Raw genomic sequence first — 14061 nt, forward strand, 5'->3', positions numbered from 1 at the left:
AACCTATGAACCTATGAACCTATGAACACTACACCTTAGCCTGCTACACATGTCCAATTATGACACCTGCTGTATGGCCACCCTTCAGTATCCCACTTATCATCTATGCAGCACACATAATATACCTGAGGGGTAGAGGCCTATCATGTCTTTGTGCAACAGTCTTGAACAAATAATACATTCATGTTAGGCAATGCTCACTACTGGCCACCTTACAAACCCATGTAACAAGTGACTGTGTAATTGTGGATGTAGTCATGTTACTGCACGTCAGGTACAGCATGCTAGCTGCCTGTCTGGCACACATTATTATTGCTGACTGACCACAAGAAGCATGTTGATCATGGCTCACGCATTACACCACATCCAGTTCCGCCGACCACAAAAGTACACATAGCAGTCATTGCGTAGCACCGTCATGTGTTTTGTGCATGTGTGTGTGTGTGTGTGTGTGTGTGTGTGTGTGTGTGTGTGTGTGCAAATATATGCACCCACAGCTTGTAACACTTGCACAACATTGTTATGTCCTTATACACATTGTGTCCCAGGGTGGAGACAATCACTGAACAACTACACACAAGCATCAAGTACACTTATACTGTTATTAACAAGGGCTGTCTACACTTGCACTGCATGTTCCTGTGCAACACATAATCTGCATGCTGACACATGTGCAGTGATGTTTTTCCTTGTGATACTGTCACCCACCCTAAGACAGTATTGTGTATGTGTTGGATTACAGGTGTGTCTGTGTTCATATCTGCTATACTGAGGAGTGTGCCTGTGTGCTTGTGTGCCTGTGTGCTTGTGTGCCTGTGCGCTTGTGCGCCTATGTGCTTGTGCGCATGTGTGCATGTGCACCTGTGTGCCTGTGTGCATGTGCGCCTGTGTGCATGTGCACCTGTGCACCTATGTGCATGTGCACCTGTGTGCCTGTGTGCATGTGCACCTGTGTGCATGTGTGCATGTGTGCCTGTGTGCATGTGCGCCTGTGTCATGTGTGCATGTGTGCATGTGCGCCTGTGTGCTAATATTGTGTACACATTTGTAAACCGTGTTTCCTATCTTCCTCTCACAGGTTCTGATGTTGTTCTGGTGGAGTGCAGCAGGGAACCTGAAGCCACTGCTGGGGATAGTGATTATGATGATACATGTGTAATGGCACAGGGAGATGTGACAGGGTCTGTCATTGGTCAGCCAATTGACACTACACAGCAGTCAACCCCATCAATATGCACAGTCATCCTGCCAATACATCCATTGTCACCAATGTCCTTAACTGAGGGACAGCATACAGTGGGCATTGACCAGGGTAGTGTGGTATAATTGGCACATGCATCCCCTCACAGCAGCCATGGCCAGATTCCTGACATGGTACCACACAGGCAGATGTCCAGAGGTTCTTGTGGGAGCATCCGTGGTCGTACTGCCTCTGTCAGACATGCCCACAGAGGTCTTTCAAACTCAGCTATGTTCTGGGCTGTAATGCAGGCACAGGCACATATGGAACGGTACACCAGACAGGGTCTGAGGGAGCTTAGAGCACATCGCACTGCTATGAATGACACTATGCGTGACTTTGAGTCTGCCATCCGTAACATCAGCGAGGTCATTGATAGATGTTAGGGGGACACATTAGATCTCTTCCACAACTACATGTCCAGGAGCAAGGACAGTGCAGGATGGCTGAGGCGTCGACGTGGACGTATGCAAGCAACATTATCAGCTGCAGTCGTTGCGGACGACAACAAATCCACAGCCGCTCCCATAGTGCCAGTACCAGCCCCAGCAATGCTGGGTCTGTGCTGTCATTAGACCGTCTGAGAAGACCATGTGCACGTGGCTCTGGACAGTCCCAGCAGGGACATGTGTCCAGTCAACAACCCATTGCTTCTGATGACAGTACCCAGTCTGGCTTAGTACCTGATACTGTCCGTAGCACCCCTGCCAGGCACAGGTACCGTGTCCGTGGCCAGAGACAGTGATCTGTATGACCTGGCAGGTACAGTCTGTGGCTGTCCACAAACACCCATATATGGCAGCCACGTGGTGGAACTGTGTGCATGCATACACACACATAATACTAACACTTAGGGCTAACACATACACACACACACATTGCAGCAACATTGCCCCATGTTGTACTGTTGTCCCTTACAAACACACACACACACACACACACACACACACACACACACACATACATGTCAATTGGATGTGTCAATGGCAGACTCTGGCAAACCAAGTACACACTCTGTGCATATGATGAAACTGTGCCACCTCCTGCCATCTGTAACATTGATGCAGGAACAGAGTAGCATGGTGCTGATGCACAGGGTGACTACATAGCACTGTAGTAATATTATCATGTTGTTAAAAGTACAGTGTAATGATATTGTTGTGGGTATATTTGAGCATGCATGATGCATTACCTATGTTTGTCATTGCAGTTTTGTATACACCAGTGTTAATTCCCAAAGTGTACTGTCTGCACATGTGCCACATGACTGTTGTGTGTACCTGTGCCTGCATGTGTTGGGGTGTGGACAGTACATGTGTGATGTTTGCAGGACTGAGTTGCAGGTGTACATTTGTGAACATGGTTAGCATGGAACATGACATGGTTTGACAGTATGCTGTAGGTGATACGGTTTCCAAATGTCAATGGTCTGCATTCTGGTAGTATACACAGCTTACATAATGTAACATCCAGTGGTCATTACATGGTGTCTCCTCAACTGATACACAGATGTAGGAACCTGGTGTCAGTGATATCCCTGCAGTGCTACACTATACCAGTAGCCATTCTTACTGAGCCCCACACATCCCTGGGAACAATACTCTTTGGCATATAGCAGTCTCACGTACATGCCAACACACTACAGATATGTCCATCCACGACTGCAAATACATGCAATGGCCTACAATGCATTCTACACATGACACACCTAACCACCACAAGGGTATCATATGGACAGATACCTGTTGTCCAAGCCATGCTGTATTGCTGTAACGCAACTGTGGCATTGGCATTGGCATGTAGTTAACATAGTATTCCAACAGTACCATGTAGGTGGTAGCACCCATCATGTAGAACGGGTAATGGTGTGTACATGTGGACAAGTGTTATCTTGTCTTTCCTGTGATATTCACATTTCCAAAGGTATTCTGCAGTCCCTCGGTGTATCACCTAAGCAAGAAGGTGTCTGTATGCATATCAGCAACAGTTGCCATACACCTACACTGGGTGTCCATCACTCACAGACTTTGCTGTGTTTTAACATGTCTGACATATACTCCAGACATGAACCCTCACCCACATTAATCTATCAAAGCTTTCATGGGTGTGTGTCACATAGTTGGCCTAGGACACAGATCACTGCAGTAGCCTGCATTGTCACCAACATACATGTATGGCCTAAGGTCTGGTAAGCTGCGGCACATGCTGGCAAAGGTAACAACTGTATTCATATGGGGCAGGCTTCACACATAGGAACTATTAAAGGTCACAGTTACATATCTGTATGTGGCACAAACATACCTGATGCATGCATTGAAATTACTGTTATAATAATATGTCATACAATAATAAAAGCAAAACACACAACACATTGACAAACGCACACATGGCATTTGTAGGATTCAACCCCCTACCTAACTATGTTATGATACTTGAGAGAGACGCATTAGCACAGCGTGCTATTCACATTACTGGACGATTTCCCTTCTCCTGCTGTATTTATAGTGTGCTGACATCATCAGTCTTTCCAAAGAGGAATGTACATCTTTTAGTGTGTTATCCCAGTCTTCAAAAAGGCCATTCCTTTCACAGAGAATTGCATACATACACACCCTCCCTTCTCCTGCTGTACTTATAGGGTGATGACATCATCAGTCTTTCCAAAGAGGAATGTACATCTTTTAGTGTGTTATCCCAGTCTTCAAAAAGGCCATTCCTTTCACAGAGAATTGCATGCATACGCACCCCCTGCCTCCCCCTATTTATAGGGTGCTGACATCATCAGTCTTTCCAAAGAGGAATGTACATCTTTTAGTGTGTTATCCCAGTCTTCAAAAAGGCCATTCCTTTCACAGAGAATTGCATACATAAACACCCCCCTGCCCCCCACCCTATTTATAGGGTGCTGACATCATCAGTCTTTCCAAAGAGGAATGTACATCTTTTAGTGTGTTATCCCAGTCTTCAAAAAGGCCATTCCTTTCACAGAGAATTGCATACATACACACCCCCCTGCCCCCTATTTATAGGGTGCTGACATCATCAGTCTTTCCAAAGAGGAATCTACATCTTTTAGTGTGTTATCCCAGTCTTCAAAAAGGCAATTCCTTTCACAGAGAATTGCATACATACACACCCCCCCTGCCCCCTCTATTTATAGGGTGCTGACATCATCAGTCTTTCCAAAGAGGAATGTACATATTTTAGTGTGTTATCCCAGTCTTCAAAAAGGCCATTCCTTTCACAGAGAATTGCATACATACACACCCCTGCCCTTTATAGGGTGCTGACATCATCAGTCTTTCCAAAGAGGAATGTACATCTTTTAGTGTGTTATCCCAGTCTTCAAAAAGGCCATTCCTTTCACAGAGAATTGCATACATACACACCCCCTGCCCCCCCCCATTTATAGGGTGCTGACATCATCAGTCTTTCCAAAGAGGAATGTACATCTTTTAGTGTGTTATCCCAGTCTTTAAAAAGGCCATTCCTTTCACAGAGAATTGCATACATACACACCCCCTTGCCCACACCCCCCCATTTATAGGGTGCTGACATCATCAGTCTTTACAAAGAGAAATGTACATCTTTTAGTGTGTTATCCCAGTCTTCAAAAAGGCCTGCTCCCCCTATTTATAGGGAGCTGACATCATCAGTCTTTCCAAAGAGGAATGTACATCTTTTAGTGTGCTATCCCAGTCTTCAAAAAGGCCATTCCTTTCACAGAGAATTGCATACATACACCCCCCCTGCCCCCCCTATTTATAGGGTGCTGACATCATCAGTCTTTCTAAAGAGGAATGTACATCTTTTAGTGTGTTATCCCAATCTTCAAAAAGGCCATTCCTTTCACAGAGAATTGCCTACATACACCCCCCCTGCCCCCCCTATTTATAGGGTGCTGACATCATCAGTCTTTCCAAAGACGAATGTACATCTTTTAGTGTGTTATCCCAGTCTTCAAAAAGGCCATTCCTTTCACAAAGAATTGCATACATACACACACCCCTGCCCCCCCTATTTATAGGGTGCTGACATCATCAGTCTTTCCAAAGAGGAATGTACATCTTTTAGTGTGTTATCCCAGTCTTCAAAAAAGCCATTCCTTTCACAGAGAATTGCATACATACAACCCCCCCGTCCCCTCTATTTATAGGGTGCTGACATCATCCGTCTTTCCAAAGAGGAATGTACATCTTTTAGTGTGTTATCCCAGTCTTCAAAAAGGCCATTCCTTTCACAGAGAATTGCATACATACACACCCCCTGCCCCCCTATTTATAGGGTGCTGACATCATCAGTCTTTCCAAAGAGGAATGTACATCTTTTAGTGTGTTATCCCAGTCTTCAAAAAGGCCATTCCTTTCACAGAGAATTGCATACATACACACCCCCTTGCCCCCCCCCCATTTATAGGGTGCTGACATCATCAGTCTTTCCAAAGAGGAATGTACATCTTTTAGTGTGTTATCCCAGTCTTCAAAAAGGCCTGCTCCCCCTATTTATAGGGTGCTGACATCATCAGTCTTTCCAAAGAGGAATGTAAATCTTTTAGTGTGCTATCCCAGTCTTAAAAAAGGCCATTCCTTTCACAGAGAATTGCATACATACACCCCCCTGCCCCCCCCTATTTATAGGGTGCTGACATCATCAGTCTTTCCAAAGAGGACTGCACATCTTTTAGTGTGTTATCCCAGTCTTCAAAAAGGCCTGCTCCCCCTATTTATAGGGTGCTGACATCATCAGTCTTTCCAAAGAGGAATGTACGTCTTTTAGTGTGTTATCCCAGTCTTCAAAAAGGCCATTCCTTTCACAGAGAATTGCATACACAGCCCCCCTGCCCCCCTATTTATAGGGTGCTGACATCATCAGTCTTTCCAAAGAGGAATGTACATCTTTTAGTGTGTTATCCCAGTCTTCAAAAAGGCCATTCCTTTCACAGAGAATTGCATACATACACACCCTCTGCCCCCCTATTTATGGGGTGCTGACATCATCAATCTTTCCAAAGAGGAATGTGCAACTTTTAATGTGTTATCCCAGTCTTCAAAAAGGTCATTCCTTTCACAGAGAATTGCATACATACACACCCTCTGCCCCCCCATTTATAGGGTGCTGACATCATCAGTCTTTCCAAAGAGGAATGTACATCTTTTAGTGTGTTATCCCAGTCTTCAAAAAGGCCATTCCTTTCACAGAGAATTGCATACATACACACCTCCCTGCCCCCCTATTTATAGGGTGCTGACATCATCAGTCTTTCCAAAGAGGAATGTACATCTTTTAGTGTGTTATCCCAGTCTTCAAAAAGGCCATTCCTTTCACAAAGAATTGCATACATACACACCCCCTGCCCCCTATTTATAGGGTGCTGATATCATCAGTCTTTCCAAAGAGGAATGTACATCTTTTAGTGTGTTATCCCAGTCTTCAAAAAAGCCATTCCTTTCACAGAGAATTGCATACATACACACCCCCCTGCCCCCTCTATTTATAGGGTGCTGACATCATCAGTCTTTCCAAAGAGGAATGTACATCTTTTAGTGTGTTATCCCAGTCTTCAAAAACGCCTGCCCCCCTATTTATAGGGTGCTGACATCATCAGTCTTTCCAAGGAGGAATGTACATCATTTAGTATCTTATCCCAGTCTTCAAAAAGGCCATTCCTTTCACAGAGAATTGCATACATACACCCCCCCTGCCCCCCTATTTATAGGGTGCTGACATCATCAGTCTTTCCAAAGAGGAATGTACATCTTTTAGTGTGTTATCCCAGTCTTCAAAAAGGCCATTCCTTTCACAGAGAATTGCATACACACACACCCCTGCCCCCCACACACACGGCGTTTGCAGGATTCAAAACCCTACCTAACTATGTTATGATACTTGAGAGAGGCGCATTAGCGCAGTGTGCTATTCGCATTACTGGATGATTTCCCTTCTCCTGCTATATTTATAGGGTGCTGACATCATCAGTCTTTCCAAAGAAGAATGTACATCTTTAACTATCCCTCAGTATGGGGGATAACAATATCTGTGCATTAACAGACGCCTAGTTCAGGGTCATATATGCACACTGGCACTGCCCGGTTATGTTCTATAGCATGCTTTGTGACTACAGGACTTGTAACACACAACACAAGTAGGGGGTGTATCCATATACATCACAGATACACACACCTCTGGGTTGGTACCACTGCACTAAGCATGACAGGCCATGCATATACAACTACCATTGTGCAAAGCTGCCCTTTGGTTTGGTGTGTAGTTCAGACCCCCCCCCCCCCATTCCCAGTAACCACACTTGGCTTTCCTGGGAACAGTGTACGATATGCAGGTCTTCACACACACCATTATAGTGGTTGACTTCAGGTATACAAATATTGACTGGGGATACTACTCAGGCCCTCAAGAACATCACCCTACAGCCACTACAATTTGTGAATCCATGTGCTATGGCACAACCAGTCACCACACCCACAAGGGGGAATACATATTGGGCCTGATCATCACCAACATGGGGACTCTATGTTCCACACCAGAGGTAGAACCGTCATTGTTAAGATCAGACCATAAACAACTTTCCCTGGACATCCATATCCCGTCCCCACCCCCAGCCAAGGAAATCACTGTAAAGAATTTCTCAAAAGCAGACTTTGCACTTGTGAATACTGGGTTGGAATACTTCAAAGGCCCTGTGCTGGAGGATAATACAGCCCAATCTGCAGAATCCTTTACAAACGCATTGTATGAGCACCTGCAGGTATACATTGATCATGCTATCCCAAATAAAACCATGACTCCTCCAAAACAGGAGACCTGTCTGGTTGACCCCAGCCATATATAAGCTGTACAACAGAAGGAAGAAGCTACTACATAACAGAGCAATATCCCACAGACCCACATAGATCATAACCTCTCCTTTGCTAATCACATTGGCAGAGTCATTGTAAAGACCTTTATATAGCCCTCCTTATCACATGGGTGTTTGCATGTAGATCATGGGAGGTCATTGTGGCCCTCTACTAGTCACTCATCAGGCCCATGTTTGACTACAATGCCCCTTTTGGCATGTACCTTACCCAACATCTGCCGCAACTACAGTGAACACAACAGTACCTCCCCAAGAGGATCATGGGCTACACACAGATGTCCTATGCAGCTCAACTAAAGGATCTCCAGCTCTACTCAATTGCTTAATGCCTACTCAGAGGTGATCTATGCCTGACGTATGCAGCCATTTCAAACCCAGAAGTAATGGACATGCTCCACCTCATAACATCCAAGACCCTTAGAGCTACACACTCCAGGGACTTAAACCTCAGCACAAAAATAAATAGGACATGCTGCAGGGACAGATTCATTACCCAGAGGCTCCCCTCACTCTGGAATTGAATCCCAATTAAAGTTAGACATAACCCCTTGCCAACCCTCTTCCAGCGAAATACAGCCACATGGATGGGAAATTGCAAATTCACCCCTGGGATCTCCACTGTGTCCCTGCTTGACAGAGGCACAGCAAACTAGCCTTAAAGGGTGACTTCTGTGACCTACTTTACAGAGGCACAGTAGGCTACTCTACTGGGGAGGTGGACGCCAAATACACTCTGCCTAGGCTTATGAATTCCCTAGGGCAGACAGCCTAGTATTGACCTCTGCACCTATGTTTATGTTCGGGATGCACAATATTTGTTGCTGCTACTGTTTGCAGGTCTTTATTGCTGTAGCTTTCCCAGTTTCTATGAACAACTTGTGTATCTGCGTAACATGTTTGATCATGACAGGGTTCCAGTATATTAATATATGTGTCTGTTGTCATTTAACTGTGTGCACAGGGCAGATTGCTGGATCGTGGGAGGTTCCTGGCTTAACACATACAACTGCCAGATATGTGTGACTGACTGCTATACTCAGACATGGCCTAAGTGTGTTAGCATGCCCAGTTCAGGCATTCCATGGTTTGTTGCCTGACATATGTCTCATTTATCCAAGTGTGTGAGCATACCCAGTGTGACCTTTCCATATGTTGTGATCTGGAGTCCACTACATTTCTGGTTGTGTGTGAACATGACCAATATTGACATTTATACTGTGTGTGTTGGAAGTTATGTTGTGTTCTTACTGCCAGACTCCTTTGTGTCATAACTCAACAGGGATTATGCTGTGCCTGCAGGGTTTCCATGTGATAGTTTGCAAAGACATGGCAATATTCTCTCATACTGGCTGAACACTGCAATACTGTCATAGTATAGTGGTTCAGTACTTTCACTATGGTACACAGTATCATGGGTTTGAGTCCCATCACTGCTTTAAATTTTCATACTGAGCAGACCAGACTGGTTAAGGGCCAGTTGGGCAACTATGAGCATGTTGCATTTTGTTCAGCTATGGCCTACTTAAACCAGACTTGTCCAACATTGCTGTGTATTCACCAACTTGGGTGGGCATTGCCAAACATTACTCCACATTGACCACAGTTGTACTAGTTGGTGTATGTGATTCTGTTCATAGGTTCATACTAGGCTATCTGCCCTAGGACATTTATAATCTTAGCCAGAGTGTGTTTGGCTTTCAACACACATTTTAAGTGGAGTTTGCCATGACATTTTTCAAGGTTAGTATACTGTGCCTCTGTCTAACAGTGACATAGAAGTGATACCCAGTGTAAACCTACAATCTCCCATCCACTCATCAAGATTCCTCTTGAAGAGTGTCAATGAGGGACTCTGGCTAACCTGGAGTGGGAGTTTACTCAAGAGTGGGGGGAGCCTCTGGGTTATGAATCTGTCACTCCAGCATGTCCTATTTATTTCAGTGCTGAGGTTCAGGTCTCTTAAGTGCGTAGCTTGATGGGATTCTGATTTTCCGAGGTGCAGCATGTCCATTGATTCCAGGTTGGACATGGCTTTACACATCAGACACAGATTGCCTCTGGGCAGACAGTATGCCACTGAGTGAAGCTGCAGTTTCTTTAACCGAGCAGCGAATGGCATGTGTTTGAGCCCTTTGATCCTCCTGGTGAGGTACTTTTGTGGTCTTTCTAGCTGCTGCAGGTGTCTGATAAGGTACATCCCACAAGGGGCATTGTACTCAATTATGGGCCTGATGAGGGATGAGTTAAGAGGCACGATGACCTCCCCTGATGTAGATGTGAATACCTTCATGATTAGGTGGGCTATATGAAATGTTTTTCTAAACACTTTGGCCATGTGGTTATCGAATGAGAAATTGCTATCAGCTTGGGTCCCCAGGTCCCTTATCACTTCTTCCATACTTAATGGGTTACCACCTATGTGGTAATTTGTGGGCACTTAGTTTTTGACAAAGAGGAGGACTATACACTGTTTTGCGTTTAGCTTGAGGACATGGCTCTGGCACCAGTTGTCTGTTTCTATGAGGCCCTCTTGTAGGATGCTTGTGTCAGCTGGAGGGTCGATTATGGTGCCCAGTTTGCAGTCATCTGCAAACTTGTTCACCAACACTCCTTCTGTGTTGGCCTGTACCTCTGAGAAATATATACCAAACAAGGGAGGTCTCAGGACTGAGCCTTGTGGGATGCCACTTGTAGCTGGTTTGGGGTCTGAGATGGCTCCAGCATTTCTGACCATGTGGGTTCTGTCCTTGAGCCAGTTTGCAACCCATCTAGTGACATAGGGGTTTATATTGAAGCTGGTGATCTTATCTATAATGACCAAGTACTGTATGGAAGGCTTTTGCGAGGTCCAGGTAGGCTGTGTGGACCACCTTCCCCTCATCAATGGCCTTGGTGACTGTTTCAAATGACTCAACAAGGTTTAAGAGGCAGGATCTGCCCTTAACAAAGCCAAACTGGGTAGGATCCAGTGTCTGTAGGTCCCCAATATGTTTATTTCTGAGGTCCATGATGATCCTTTCCATAGCTTTGCAGACCAAGCTAGTCAGGCTTCTGGGGCAATAGTTTGCATTATCCATTGAGGCACCACCTTTGTGGAGAGGGACCACTGTTGCTGTACACTGCTCTTTGGGTACATATCCTGTGGTAAGGCTGAGATTGAACAGTGGTTTTATGTTTGTGTTCAATTCTTCTTGGGGTTCATGTTGGACACAGCCCAGGACACCTTCTGGTCCCATTGATGCTGTGTGTTTTGCTTTGGAGAGGCTGGCTGTTACCTGAGCATCTGCGATGTCAGGGGGCCAGCACTCTGCTGGGATAGATATTTGCCCTTTTGGTGGGGAGGGTGGGGGAGAAGTTTGTACTGAACCTGTCAGCTCAGATGTTGGCAATGTCTGTGGGTTTGGTGTATTGTTTGTCATTTTGGACTACTTCTGAGCATATCTGGGGATTCCCACACAGGTTCCTACCATAAGTAAAGAATGCCTTGTGATTATCCTTGGTGTCCTGCACCATTTTTATCTCAAAGATGGCCTTAGACGATCTTATGTGTGGCCATAGTTTTTCAATAATACTGATCAGAGATGCCTTCCCTTTTTGGGATTTTGATCTATCATATAGTAGCTTCCTCCTTGTATTGTATGGTTTGTTTATGGCTGGGGTCCACTGGACAGGATGCCTGGCTTTGGAGGATTGGGTCTTGGTTTTATTTGGGATTGCATGATCCATGCATTCCTGAAGGTGTTCATAGAATGTGTTTATAAAGGGTTATGAGGTCTGGGCCATATTTTCCACAGGCACAGGGGCTGTGAAGGATTCCACCTCAGTTTTGAGGAGTGTGACATTTGCTTTAGTGAATAATTTTCACTGTGTTTTCCTGGCCATGGGCTGGGATCGGGATGTGAATATCCAGTGAGATTACTCTCTGGTCTGATCTTACCAGTGAGGGATACACTTCTGGTCTTGGGCATAGAGTCCCCATGTTGGTGATGATCAGGTCCAGTATGTTTTCCCCTGTTGTGGGAGTGGTAGCAAGTTGTTCCATAGCATTTTGGTTTATAAATTCTGGGAACCTTTGGGATAGGGTGTTGGGGCTAGGGTAATGCTCCCAGTCTATGTTTGGGTATTTGAAGTCACCCAATATAATGGTGTTTGGGGAGAGCTTCATATTTTCATGTGTTCTCCAGTCGGCCAAGTGTGGTTCCTGGGTTTAGGAGGGTGGTCTGTAGCAGGCTATGAACTGGTTGGCGGTTTTAGCCACTGTTGGTTGCACATGGATAGTCTCCAATGCTTCATGCTGTACCACCAACCTGGGGGTGTGGGTATCTTTGAAAAATATTGATACTCACCCTCTTTTTGTAGTTTGTTCCATGTTTTGCAGCTGTAAAGCATGGTATGAGGTGTAACCTGTTAATGCTATGGTGCTCTTGGGAGCCTTGAACCAGGTTTCTGTTACTGCACAGATATCAAAATTCTCCATGCTGAGGAGAGTTTGGAGTGCGTGCATTTTGCAGTTTAGACTTCTGGCATTGAGTAGCATTACTTATAGTTTCTTATCCCTTGTAAAACCTATGGAGGTGGGTTTGTGTTTTGAGCCTTACCCAAAAAAGGCACTATGGGGGTGACAAGAGCCTTTGGCAATATCCAAAAGGCCACAGGTGATAGGTGAAATCCATCCCTAGTGAAGCATCATGTCTTTGTCGAGCATGTCATCCCAGGCTGACAGGCATTTTATCCCCTTTCACTGACACCAATACTTAAGCCAATTGTTGTAATTGATCATCTTGTCTTCATATTGTGGCCTCATGTTTGGTGAGGGTAGGATGATACTCAAGGTCATCAAGTTTGCATATACCACATGGTGGTAAATGCTGTTTAGCACTACCTTACATTGCTTAACACATGACAATCATGCCTCAGGTGGTGCTGCAGGGCTGCCTATGTCAGATGCACATACTGCACTCCCTATTCATGTTTGTAAACAGGTAGTGTCATGTTAGGCATCTCTTTTACTATATGTGTGAGTCAGAGAGAGGTATCATTTCCAGGGTTCCTACTGAGCCAGTGTATTTGCTATGTGTTGCCTCTTTGCCAAGGCCAAGGCATACTGGGCATGCCTCCTTCTGCCTACTGGGGCAGGCTCAGGTTGTTCCTCCTCAGAGTCACGCTCTGCTGTGATGGCCTTGTCACTGGTGGGGGGCTGTTTGGCCCAGGCCTATGCTGGTCCTGCTGCACCTGTTTTCACAGAATCATATTATGTAGCATAGCACATACCATGACAATTTGGGTACATGTAGTTGGTGAGTATTGCAAGGCTCCACCAGATGTGTCCAGGCGTGTTCCTCATTATGGCGTTCCTGTTCAGGTGTGTGTGCGTTTCTGATGGGTGTCATCAGCCACGGCTCCAGTGCATAGCCAGCATCCCCCACTAAGTGACCATGTGGGATGTCCCCATTGGCAAATGTCTGGTACAGCTGCGTCATATGCCAGATATGGGAATCATGGTAGCTTCCAGGGCAGCCAGCTCACACATTCATTATTATGCCCTGGGCATCACACATGACCTGGCAGTTGATGGAGGGGAAGCCCTTGCGGTTAATATAGGCCCTACCCCGCTCACCGGCTGGCGCTTTGATGTGTATATGCATGCAGTCTATTGCACCTACTACCTCAGGGTATTCTGCTATTTGCTGGAAGAGACGCATATTGCTGGCCAATACCTCACGGGAATTGGGGAAATATACATAATCACCGACATGTGCTGACATGGCATCCAGGAACTGGTGCAGTACCCTGGATGCTGATGCCTGTGATATCCCCATCATATCACCAGTTGGTCTCTGAAAGGTACCTGTTGCTAGTATTCTTAGGCCAACACATACCTTGGTTTCCACTGGGATGGGTTCCCCTCTGTTGGTTCTGTGTGTGAGGCATGGCCTGCACAGCTCAA

This window comes from Protopterus annectens, chromosome 1.part1 (genome assembly GCF_019279795.1).
Source record: "Protopterus annectens isolate FY-2018-M chromosome 1.part1, PAN1.0, whole genome shotgun sequence".
NCBI lineage: Eukaryota > Metazoa > Chordata > Ceratodontiformes > Protopteridae > Protopterus > Protopterus annectens.